Genomic DNA, 13978 nt, shown 5'->3' on the forward strand with positions numbered 1-13978 from the left:
TTTAGTCCCCCCACAGCACTTCTCAATGGCGGCCGCTCTGCGCCCATATGCAGCAGGCGTACCACTGGTGTGCCAAAGGTATATATCACGTTAAAAAGCATACATCACATTCCATTACGATGCATACTAATATTACACATATTGCAACAGTAGGGAAAGTGCTGGATAGCTGAAATGAAAGTATTACTATCCCCATTTCATTGAGTGCAACCCTAAAATTAACCCTTGCACCCCAAAACACACCCTGAACCCTAAGAATGATCTTTGACCCCCCAAAACACACCCTGAAATTCATCTCTGACCCCCAAATTACACCCTAAAATTCATATTTGACCCCAAAACACCCCCTACATGTAATATTTGACGGCGTGCGATTTAAAGGCACCTGCACTACTGAAGTCCGGTTGTACAGGCATTACAATGTAATGCCTGCAACTAATAGACATCTCCTGTGCCAAAGGTAAGCCATAGGCAAGCCCGTCTGCCCCTGGACCGCGCTCAGCACCAAGGACCACTCCACCACAACGACCCTCCTCACCATCAACCCTGGATGCAACATCGCCTTCCAGGACCAACATCTGCTCCAGACCGGACAATGCCATTGCCATCACTGACGGCTACTAAATCACCCGCAAGGACCGTGCAGGAGGAGGCATTGCCATCACCTACAGAAGCACACTCCGACTGAGCACGCCCTCTAATGACCTAATGGTGACCCTGGAACACCTCAACCTCCAGAACTGGACCAACCCCCAAGTCTATCCTCTGAGGCACCCTCATCTGGGGGCCCTGGACCCCCATTCACTGATACCATTGAAGAACATTGACACCTGAAACAGGGGTCCCACTGATACTTGGTCCTTTTAAACCAACAAAGAAGAACTTGTCCCAGAAGCTGAAATATAAAAGTACATCTTTAATAACCTCAAATGAGTGAGACTACGTCACACAAAAGCCTTAGCAACTGAATAAGGCAGTCTAAGGAGTACAGAAAACTGGGGCTTTATATATGCTTAGGGTTACATAGTAAGCATAAAACCAAGGGGCAGTCCTGGCTCATGCAAGCATGAAAAATGACTAATATGGGCATGCAAGATCTGCTTGCTCAACAAAGTGGGAGCAGAGTTACTTCTCCACGCAGCAGCAAAAATAGCCTGACAGTTATTCTAGAGAAGCAGGTGCATTCTACTAGCTAGGCCCTTCTGGGCATGTGCAAAGGTGGAAGATGCTGAATATATTTTGTCTCTATGCAGATTTCAAGAGCAGTTAACACTGAGGGAGGACAGAGCACATGGCGAGCACATGGCAAACAAAATGGCTGCCAGAAATACAAAATGGCTTTCAGCTTATGCTAACAAATACGTCCAATATTTAACATCATTGTGGACCTCATTGCACCCCAGGCTCTCCCTTCCACCGACGACATCTTACTGGGTGAACTCTGGTTCCACCAGGACAACTTCAGTGACTAGAACACCACCCCTTCCTGGTGAAGCTCACCAACATCAGACTCAAACAGCTAGTCACCGCACCAAGCCACAGAGCAGGACAAACGGTAGAGCGCGTCTCCTCCGCCACCTGGAACTTCAACTGTAGTGTAGTGTAGCTCCTATCTTCCCAATAGGCTCTGCGCATTGGAATAATACCTACAGCAGTAAAGGCCTAGGCCAGACGTTAACTAGGTCTACTACTGTCGATACTAGACTTAAGTTTTGGGTTTGCCAGCTAAGCTCAGAGTTCGCTAGAAACTTTCTCGAATGTTCAAGGAAGGAATTAACTCCCCTGATTAGACAAGAAGGGATTTAGTTTCTGACAACCATAGAACATGACAACTTTGCTCTCCCCTAATCAAGAGTCAATCTCAAGAGTCGTGTGAGCACAAGGCAATTATTTTACTCAGTCAGTACGTGCATTCTTAGTCTCATCAGATTGTAGAGAAAAGGAAGAGACGGGCGTGTTCAATAAAAAGGTGTTATTTATTGATCAGTCTCTTTTCTCGTACAAGAGAAATGGATCGATATTATTGCAATACTTATAGTTAAGTAAAGTGCATACATTAAAAGCAATAGTATAAAATAATACTGTAAAAACATTGATATGGTTTCTGAGCCATATGATGTTTAAAATGATTAAAATATATTTACATACACATATACATTTGACTAAACGTACTCAACTGGTGTTTCTAAATACGCCTACCCCGTGTACCTGACCTAAGTCTAATGCGTGGGCGGGAATAGAAAGTTACAGTTTAAGTTAAGTTTGTTTTTGCCAAGTGAATAACTAAAGAATTCTCTGTGAGGGGTTATTCAGTTCTGTACCTGGAAGTTAGGATGAATGAGGAATGGTATCTCTTTCTCTGCTCTCGATATTCCAGGCTGCCTGCGAGGGCTACCCGGAAGCGCCGGTGCTGGGTCTCTCGGCTTGAGATAGCAGCGCGTCTCTCAGCGCGTCAGGAAGGCGGGGCTGCTGCCAGCGGGGTCTGCTTCTGCTCTCGGCTTCGGCAAGTGTGGCTGCTCCGTCTTGTCACCACGCGTGTCTTTGCATAGGGCAAGATCGGTAATATTTATACCTTAAAGGTGCCGAGATTGACGTAAGGATGGACATAGATACGTCAATAAAGATGTCATACGACTTGCTCGTTAGCACATTCTTTACTAAAGTTCTCTGTGAAATCAAAACAATGGCCGCACGGATTTTCCAGGTTGTCATAGGTTTGATTTGTTATGAGAACGTCGTATGCCTTATCAGGGGCTGGAGGAATGTCGCTTGTCTAATTAGATCTCAAGCGTTATGACCTAATCAGATAACACGTTCCTGTGCCGTAGTGTGACTGCGTCAGATAACGGTATCTGCATCATGGGGGCTGTTCTTGCCTCATGGGCTGACTGTTAGTTAACTTGATAGTTAGTTTAACCAGAATAGGGTCAGAAATAGGGGGATCGATTCAGAACCTATAGGAATACATGACACCCACTCCACGCTAACTATGGTCATATTTACTAATCTATGCATAGTATAACATAGTACAACATACTATAGAGTATAGTGTATACCTAACCACCCCAAAATACATAAATGCATTTCGAAATTTTCAAATATACTGAAAAATTGCAGTCATATATATTGTATGCACTTAAGCTATGAATTAAATGCAAAAGTAAACACGCATTTTTATGCATTATTGCTTATTGGTATATGAGAAATACACATGAAATGGCTCTTAATATGGCTATACAGAAAGGAAGTTCGAGACCATTTCATCACATAATAAAATATTTGTGAACATCCCAGCGGGCAACTAAAGTTTATAAAGTATCTAAAAATAGAAATTTTAGTTCTCTAGGAATAGTTTCTTACTTTAAGCAGAAGATCAGTGTCCCGGAAAAAATATGGAAAAATATTTTAGGGGGTTGCTGAAAATTGCTGTCCGTGAACTGGATTGTAATTGTTCATGTGACTTTATTTTTAAAGTTGAAGGCCGAATTCAGGGGACGCCGTGTGCGAGTTTACTCAAAAGTCTCTATTTCTGTTCTGGAGAGAACATCATATCATTCAGGCTTTCGAAAAAACTGTCAACAGCTTCATGGGAAAGTTCCACTAAGTCGGAAATAGGTGTAACCATGCATTCATGCGCATGATTGTCTCCATTGACATTCTGATTCGCATTGCTGACAGAAGGTCGTACCTGATCGATGCTGCTTTCATCTTGAACTTCACTACTCTTCAATCGTAGTGGTGAAGATTCCAGGAATGCCGTCATCAGGATTGGCAGCCTTTGAGGGCAGCACAAAGCGTGAACCTTGGTAGGAACCAACAGTGTATCTGCATCCACTGGCGCATCCGATTGTAGCGTCAGACAGGTGTCTAACACGCATTCTTCTCCGCATAGCAGACACCTTAGTACAGGTAAAACACACCTTTGCCACATTGGTCGAAATGATAGAAACCAAGTCATGTTCAGGTCTCTAAGCCGGGAGAGTCCCAGGATTTTTGATATCCGGTCCCGGTATCCAATGGCTAGGATCGTATCTTCCATTGTCGCGAGAGTTTGATCTGTGACATGGGTTGCCATAACAAAAAATAAGGACTAAGAATAGGATTCCTGCAATTAGTCCCAGGATCAGGGGAAGTCCGCCAAAAATCGAATGGACGAAATCTGGAAAAATACCCAGTATGGCTTTGAATGGTGTTAATGCCATCGAAAATACTGTCTTAAATACCTTTGAGACCCCAGTGGTATCAGAAATATTTAAGATTTCGCTCAGGATTTCCGCGAAATGTACGGGGGAATTAGTTGATAATAATGTATGTATCTCTGCAGTCGTCCTTGCGACTTGTAGATCATACGTTTCTTTTGATGACGTGAGCCTTGTAGGCGTCTGAAGAAGCACTGTTTTCATTCTGCTTAAAGTATCTATTCGAATAGAAGTAATTTTCAAATTGGGCCATGCCCTTGCCTCCCTGTCTGGAAAGGAGCTGGGGAACAAAGAACGTCCACAGCACTTGACCTTCGCCGTCGTAGTGACTAGATAAGGAGTCCCGGGCATAAGACTACAACATCTGCGGTCTACAATAAGAATGTAACTCCCATTATAGAGTCTTTGAAAGAATGGTTCTATTTCAGTTGCAGGTGCGCCTTGCTGGTGACATGAAAGGTTGTATGAATTCCCTTCACAGGCTCCGTGCAAACTAATACCGTTACACAGAAGCGTGCCGCTTAGTGACATAGCACAATTGTTGCCACTAAGAAACACTTTCTGTCCTTTATTACTGACACATGCATGTGAATAGGGCAGGTTCCAAGTTGTTTTAAGGTACCCCTTTCCCAATTTCTCGTACATGCCAGCCTGTATATATTTTTGGCAGTATTGAAACCTGAAGGTTGAGATTGGAATATTTATGATTCCGTGTATTATCCATTCACTGACAGGTCGTTCTGACATTGTCATTGGTAATCTTTCTAGTTTTTCAATGCTCAAGATTGTATAATCAGCACCCTTTTGCGCCATACCGATTTGTCTATCAGTAAGGTTAAAGATTTGGAATAGTGACGTTGTGTTGATTAAACGCCAAGGCACATAGCCTGAACGCAGATTTTGTAACGTCCAGCCAAGCTGTACAATAGAACGCAATTGTGACTGACCATGTTGTAATAACAGTAAGTCTTGCGATAATATATCGATTGCTGAAGACACAATGCTGTCCAATGAAAAAATTCTGGTGGACAGAGTCATTAACCCATTGTCCACTACAGAAAGTGATTTTTCTAAATTAATACGGTCAATTTCCCGTATTCTCTCTGCTGTTTCAATTTGAGTAACCTTCCAGGCCTCATTGTATGCTGCATATACAGAGGCTGCTATGAAACGCTTTTGACGCTGTTTGCGTGGTCCCATTATGAAATCACGCAAGTCAGCACCATCAGTAAGTAAAGTTAGGTGTTGCTTAATTTCAGGCAGTGTGGAAGTTTGTAGCCATTGAAGGCATAATTTGCCCACACTGTAGGTTGTTATTATCCCTGGGTGATGTCTTTGGGGATATCTAGGGTCTGGCCTGGTCATTTTGAACCCCTGTGTTTTATTCAGGAATCTGTCTTGACAATTGTTTGTATCTGTGGGCCAGATCAACCATTGTTTCCAATCAGGATGTGTTCTGTTTTGGTTTAGTATATGGTTTACGTCTATCTCTTCATCTTTAGAAGTGTTGCTAAACCGTGTTGGCTTTGGAATAGACGGGTTATTTAAATCTTTGATTTTGGCTAAGCCAAGACAGGTGGTTTGTTGAACAGTGTCATTTAAAAATATCATTTGTTCTGGGATCATGCAGGCTCTAAACAAAGCTTCTAAACCCTGTACTTGCCATTCTTTTGTACCCCAAACACTTTTCAAATCAACATTTTTGTCCCAATAATCAAATCCAAAAGTATTCATTTTTTCAAAGAATGAATCTGAATATATCAATTTTGTGTTGGTTATCATGGTTTTCATCCCTGTCTTGTTTGACAATTTAAAATAAAATGTTTCAGCATTACTTATGTTAAAACCTGAAAAATATGAATATTTGTCATAAACGGTTCTAGAGCTCCCTTTTGGAGGTGTAGCACAATGTTCCCATTGATTATAATTTAAAACATTTCTAGGTTGTGCAGATTTATGTAAAAAATGGTTACCATAATGGTTATAGCAATACATACTATCATAATTTGTAGAACCTTGCAAATAATCATGTTTTGTAAATTTAGCAGACATTACTAAGTCAGACATCATGTTGTTAATGCTTTCGAAGTCCCAATCATCAGCAAATGAGTTTGGTTTTGCAAAGTCACTCAAGGAGATCTTGATTTGGTGTGGATATTTCAGGATCTCGACCGGACCATAAATTTCATAGTCAGTGTTGTCCCAGGCTACCCCACCAGGTATAGGATTGGCTGTGAAGTTGGCTGAAGAAAGTTCTCTTTTCTCGACGTGTGAAGATGTGTGTGGTTTGAGGACCAAGTTGATGTTCTGACTTGCTGTGTCCATTTTAGCATATTTTCCCTCAATGAAGCGTCCCAAAGTAAATACCATGATGAGCCAAAGTATGAGGATAAATGCACCAAAACCCACCCAAAATTCAATCCATGGAGAAATCAGATATGTTTCCTTCAGTTGTTTCAAAAGTTCCTTCTCTTTGTCTTTAAAGGATTTTGATGATGGGTGTGTCTTTGATTCACTGAAGCCGTCAGAGGAATCATCGAAGTTGATGAAGTACCCGGATGCAGTTCTGTCAATTGTTCCAATTGCTTCAGGATTTTTGTTTCTTGCATTGTCACTCGGTACTTCATTGTAGATTGGTGTGTCTCTGCTAAATGTTTTTATCTGGGTTTTCAGAGGTCTTAGTTCTATTGCATTGTTGCATAGTCCTTGTTGTTCTTCTGTAGGCGTTTCGAATGTGATGAGCCTCTTTGTTAGGACCTCTGTACTGGTAGCAAACCTTGGTGTTCTGCTACTTATTGGGAGTCCACTTGGCCTACCGTTTGTTATCGGCCACATGTTGTGGTTTTACCAGGTCGATGGATACAACTCGGTTCTCCTTTTTTCCAGCAAGTGGCGGTAGTACAACTGATCTTGTCCCGTTGACAGACAAGACAGGAACTGCTTTTCTGTAAGAAGGCCCAAATTCCTTCTTTACCGCGATCTTCTCCCTGACTAGATCCCCGACTTCTGGAATCCAGACAGGTCTTGCTGGGACAGGTGGTGATTCTTCAGTGGTTGTTGGCTGTTGTTTCAACTGTATGTTGCTCAGGTCTTTTCTTTTTTTGTTTAAGTCCTGCAAAATAGCCAAACGGTCTTTGACATCAAAGCTTTTTTCTTTCACCACTGAAGTCTGACTATCAAGGTCAGAGATAATCATTCTAGTTCCAAATAATAATTTGTACGGACTGAATCCCTTCAGAGAATTTCTTGGCAAGTTATTTAGACTACGTTGGACACTTATTAGATGTTTGACCCACCCAGCTCCCGAACCTAATATCCTTTCTATTATAGATTGCTTTCTGCCTTGGTTTTTTCTTTACACCATCCCGTACCCTCAGGAAGGAAGTGAGAAGATTCCCGCTGGGCTGTGCTCATTTGGCCATGTTTCCCCCCAGGCTGGTGTGCCTGAGTGAAAACAATGGTCGAACGTAGCATGCTCTTAGCGTATATGCCATTTAGACTCGCAAATCTTTGTATAACAGTCCGGACGTCAGCCGAGTGCTGAGGATCTACATTATAAGTGGAAACTAGCCTGTATATGTTAATCGCAAGCCATTCTCTTTACTGGTGATATTATCTGCAGTCAGATTCCACCGTATTATATTTTTTCTCTCCCCACTGCGATTTCTGTTGCAGTTTGGGCAGTTTTTTACAAACATGGTATGATGTAGGCTCATGCCTGGCCACCAGTACCGTGATTGTAAATCTTCCAGAGAATCTTTCAGTTTGAGGTGTCCAAGACCCTCACCCATATGTGCGTCTGCGATTAACAAGTGTCTCCTGTCCATGTTTGGAATCACTCTATCCCCCACTCCAGGGATTCGAGCAAAAGGGACGGAGTTTGCATCGATTATGTATGTATAATTGAGTGGATAGTTGATCGGTAACGCTGAGCAGTCGCCTTTTGATGACGTTTTCACCGCCAGCAATGTTTCACCGTCAATGTATTTTAATGTACGCTTTTTTCGACCTACGGGAGCCGATTTAGTGGCTGCCGCTGCGGCTGTTTCAGCCAATGAATTCCCTACAACGTGAACGCCATCACGTTGATGACTCAGTGAGTGAGTCACGTGAGTCTTTGGTAGTTCTTTTTGTAAAAGAGCTATTTGTTCCCAGAGCAGTCTCTGCTTTATTGGTGCATCTGTGTCATCTTTGTACCCGTTCTGAATCCATGTCTGCAAATCGCTGTTATATGATTTGACGCAGTAATATGAATCTGACACTATAAGTGTCGGGAATTCGCGATCCGCATTATCTAGCGCCATTTTCAATGCGATTATTTCAGTTTGTTGTTCTGAATTAGTTTCTACTGAGTGTGATTTTGTTAATAGAGGTTTTAATATACCTCCGCGCCACACTTCTTTTGTAATCTCACATGTGGGGTTGTATGCTTGTTCTCCCCAAACGGAGGGTTGAGCATGTCCGTCTGTATAGATTACACAGGCGTAATGTCGTAGAGGCAGAATGTCGATTGGCAGATGATACGTCTTTTCATATTTTAGATTTTTAGAAAATTGTCAACCATGCTATGCTTGATAATTCATATCCTACGTACAAGACTGTCAGATGGGCAATTCTGGACTTTTTAAAGTTGAATTTGTAACCCTCTGCAGCGAACCCAAGTATTATGGTGTTCACCCTTTTCAAGTGAGTCTCCAAGTCATCATCTGTTAAGTAAATGTCATCGACATAGGATAATGCTTCATCATCATATAGTTGTAGTAATTCTGTTACTCTTGCTGAGAATACCCCCGGGCTGTTCTTGTACCCCTGGGCTAACCGACAGAATTGTTTTTGAGTGCCATTTACTGAGAATGCAGTTAAATATCTGCTCTCTGGTGCTATGTTTTGACAAAAGAATCCATTGGAGATGTCCAAGGTTGTTTTGTATTTTTTGCGCACTATGTTATTCATTAGTGCAGCACTGTGTGAGTTTTGCACTGCAAAAGATTTACAACATGTGTTAAGGTGTCGGTAATCCAAAACTAGACGATATGAATTGTCTGGTTTGGAGACCGGAAACAAAGGATTGTTCATTTGTGAGGTGCAAGTTTCAATCACCCCCTGGTATTCTAGCTGATCTAGTATTTCATTTACTTGTTTTTTAGCTTCTTGCTTAATTGGGTACTGCCTTTGTGCAGTAGGTTGTGATTTTAACTGGATTTTGTGAGGAGGAGAATCCTCATCCCATCCTACATGACTTTTATATAAAGCAGGTGCTAAAGCCACTGCCCACTTTCTAGCAAGTGTGTATTTTTTATGAATCGGGATTTGATTCGAGAAGGCAGGCATAATTACTTCTTCGCCATGAGGGCACTCCCTGACAAACTCTGGTGGCCAGTCTTTTTCAGCTAGAAGGATATCATAGCCCTTGGAGAGATTATCCCAAAATAGTCCCCTTATTTTCCTAGTCTTATCTCCCTCTATACGTAATGTTATCTCGTATATCTTGTGGGGTTTGCTAACTCTGGTGTCTGCAGTTTCCACTTGAAGATATTCATTCGTGTCCACTGTCTCCAGATGATTCATAAGGACTTTGCGAGCTATGCTCACCTCTGCTGCGCTGTCTAGCATTGTATGAGCCCACTCTCCGTTTTTCAGTTGTGTCCTCAGTATTCTCGGCATTGTTAACTACCTTGATACTGGCTACCTTCTTTTTTGGAAATTGTAATTTCTTTTTTTGCTGAGCAGGTTCCTTGTCTTTGGACTTGGTGTGCTCTTCTGATCGTCCTCTTCTTTCCGATTTCTGCGAGGAAGTCTGAAAAGATTGAGAGGGACGTGTATCAATGTCTTGATATCTATCAGGTTTTTTAATATTATCCCTATTTCTAAGGTTATATCTATTCCCAGAGGGGTCACTCTGCGGTGACCTCTGTCTTTGGTTTGGAGATTTCTCTCTTCGCCTGGGAGACCTCCCTCGGGACTGGAATTTCTTTTCTTTAGGATTGGATTGTTTGTTTCCATCCCAGTTCTTTTTTGGTGAATTATTATTAAAAAATATTTTTTCTGGACTTGTAGTCAGTTGCGGTTTTACTGGTATTCCACCTAGACTATCTCTGCCTAGTTCTTCATAGGATTTTTCTATGATTCTGGCAATTTCAGCTGGTTGGTCTGCTATATCTGTCTCTTTTAACCTCTGGCGGATCGCCACGTTTGCTGCTTCACCTTTTATGTTGGCTAATAATATAGCCGAGACCTGCTTGAAGTCTTTCAGTAATTTCATACCAAGAGTTAAAGCAGGTTCTGGACCGTATTCATCTTGAATTTGTTTTAGCACATCTGGTATTACCGAAATGGATGGAACACCGTGCGTTTTTGTGTAGATAGAAGCAAAGACTGTACCCCAAGTGTCACAGTCCTCAATGTGTGGTGCGATTCCCATTGGAAGACATATAGTCAGAATCCTGTGTTTTTCCAGCGGGGTGGTGTCAGGAAACACCGCCTCTATTTGGGTGATTTTCTGTGCCAACCAGAATGGTATTTGTTCCCGTTTAGCTGGAACTTTACCTAGGCAGGATTGGATGTTCTGTGGTGTAATTTTATTTGTGTTCCCCTGGTGAGGGGTCAGCTGTGGAAGTTTAATCGCTGGCTGAATTGTTGAAGTCCGCATTACATACTGAACTAATTGTCTATGAATTTTTAGTAATTGTTTTAGCTGTATTAACAGTTCAGCTGCAGGCATTCTATCGATGTCTGGATGTGGTGTGTATCCGGCTAAGACCGGCCACGTTGCTCCTGGTCTACCTAAAGGACCGAGCCTTGTAATGTGATTGTTATGTATTAGGGCGCCATCAAATAAGAGCAAATGCTCTTGGAATTTGAGTGGTACTTCCACCTCCTCGAAAGGAGTGTACGTTTCAGGAGGTTCCTCTACTTTGTAATAGTGGAAGTACTTTGTTACAGCATTTGCTGCTGGAAAATGTATCCATGAATAGTATACCTCTGTCTGCCGATATTCGTGTGCCTCAATTACGAATATGACTGTGCCACCTCTAGGTGTCAGTCCATTTTCTATAAGTTTTAAGGTTATAGATCTCCTTTTAATGACCGGAATGAGTGTTATATTCGGGTCTGCTGCTTGCATGGTAGCATCAGCATCTGCGAGTTTAGTTGCTAATCTAGCTGCCTCTCTTTCTTCATCGCTGTCCATTTTACTGACAGGATGGTATTATGTTTATTTGCAGATCAGGTTTCTTTATGGAAACAGAGATTAGATGCACAATATTTTGGAACAGTGTATCCTTCAACGTTGACTATACCAAGAACCATACATAGGAGTTCCCTCCTGCGAGGTTTTGGAGGATATAACCTTTCACCCACTCCAGACGTCTTTGGAGTATAATGGGAAAAGGGGTCTGAGTGAGAAAGCACGACTGAGTTACTCTAAATGTCTTACGTTAGTTTTATCGCCCTTTCCAAACACGTTGGGCGCCATGTAGTGTAGCTCCTATCTTCCCAATAGGCTCTGCGCATTGGAATAATACCTACAGCAGTAAAGGCCTAGGCCAGACGTTAACTAGGTCTACTACTGTCGATACTAGACTTAAGTTTTTGGTTTGCCAGCTAAGCTCAGAGTTCGCTAGAAACTTTCTCGAATGTTCAAGGAAGGAATTAACTCCCCTGATTAGACAAGAAGGGATTTAGTTTCTGACAACCATAGAACATGACAACTTTGCTCTCCCCTAATCAAGAGTCAATCTCAAGAGTCGTGTGAGCACAAGGCAATTATTTTACTCAGTCAGTACGTGCATTCTTAGTCTCATCAGATTGTAGAGAAAAGGAAGAGACGGGCGTGTTCAATAAAAAGGTGTTATTTATTGATCAGTCTCTTTTCTCGTACAAGAGAAATGGATCGATATTATTGCAATACTTATAGTTAAGTAAAGTGCATACATTAAAAGCAATAGTATAAAATAATACTGTAAAAACATTGATATGGTTTCTGAGCCATATGATGTTTAAAATGATTAAAATATATTTACATACACATATACATTTGACTAAACGTACTCAACTGGTGTTTCTAAATACGCCTACCCCGTGTACCTGACCTAAGTCTAATGCGTGGGCGGGAATAGAAAGTTACAGTTTAAGTTAAGTTTGTTTTTGCCAAGTGAATAACTAAAGAATTCTCTGTGAGGGGTTATTCAGTTCTGTACCTGGAAGTTAGGATGAATGAGGAATGGTATCTCTTTCTCTGCTCTCGATATTCCAGGCTGCCTGCGAGGGCTACCCGGAAGCGCCGGTGCTGGGTCTCTCGGCTTGAGATAGCAGCGCGTCTCTCAGCGCGTCAGGAAGGCGGGGCTGCTGCCAGCGGGGTCTGCTTCTGCTCTCGGCTTCGGCAAGTGTGGCTGCTCCGTCTTGTCACCACGCGTGTCTTTGCATAGGGCAAGATCGGTAATATTTATACCTTAAAGGTGCCGAGATTGACGTAAGGATGGACATAGATACGTCAATAAAGATGTCATACGACTTGCTCGTTAGCACATTCTTTACTAAAGTTCTCTGTGAAATCAAAACAATGGCCGCACGGATTTTCCAGGTTGTCATAGGTTTGATTTGTTATGAGAACGTCGTATGCCTTATCAGGGGCTGGAGGAATGTCGCTTGTCTAATTAGATCTCAAGCGTTATGACCTAATCAGATAACACGTTCCTGTGCCGTAGTGTGACTGCGTCAGATAACGGTATCTGCATCATGGGGGCTGTTCTTGCCTCATGGGCTGACTGTTAGTTAACTTGATAGTTAGTTTAACCAGAATAGGGTCAGGAATAGGGGGATCGATTCAGAACCTATAGGAATACATGACAGCCACACCACCGGACTCTCCTGGGCCGACCATCATTGTATACATCACGTCTTCACCATGCCCACCGTACACCACCGCCATCCTCGCCCCCCTCACAGCTGGATCAAGGCCACCGAAGGACCGCTCATCAACTCCCTTGGCACCACCACTCCACCAACTCTTACAGACGATAACACCGCAGCGCGCAAATGCCACCAATAGATCTCCAACTGCGCCAACACCCTGGCACCCCTCAAAAAAACACCAGGCAAAATGTTTCACCACGTTGCCCCGTATTCGCAAAGTGACACATGTAGGCATATGCGTGACCTTGTGAAGCCTTGTGCCACATCATACCTGCATCAGGTATGATGTATGCAGGATGTGCATTCCCACGCAACAAGGCCTCATAGGAGTGGCACAGTGAAATCCATCAGATTCTGAATCGAATCTGAACAATACGAGCTGAGGCAAGATGGCGGCCGCTTAGTTGTGGCCGTACACAGCGGAGCAGTGGAGATCGGGTTGCAGCCCCAGTAAAAACGGCAGGGATGTCCCGCTTCCACTTCGAAGATACCTGACCCTTTTCTGATGAAGCTAGTAACGGGAAAAAGCTGAACTGAGTAACTTGCTGGCGAAACAAATGCTTTCCCTGCTCACCTGCCGCGGCTCTGCAGTACGGCTGTTGCGGGAGCTGAAGCGGACCGCCGCTGCTCTCTCTGCTGGTTTCCGCGCCCGTCCGAGAGCAAAGGGGCGGGCGCATGTGAAACTCCGTGGTTTTCACGGAGTAGAGCGGCGTTCCTGGCGGAGTCGGCACGAAGCGGTGGGGATTGCAGATCCAAGAGGCTTCGCCTCAACGGGACTGAGAGGAGACGGGGGGCAATGGCTCCCAAGGTTAATACAGGAGGAAAATCAGCTGCCGAAAAGAAAAAGAAGACCAGAGCTGAGACAG

The sequence above is a fragment of the Lissotriton helveticus genome, chromosome 2_1, assembly GCF_964261635.1.
Source record: "Lissotriton helveticus chromosome 2_1, aLisHel1.1, whole genome shotgun sequence".
Taxonomy (NCBI): domain Eukaryota; kingdom Metazoa; phylum Chordata; class Amphibia; order Caudata; family Salamandridae; genus Lissotriton; species Lissotriton helveticus.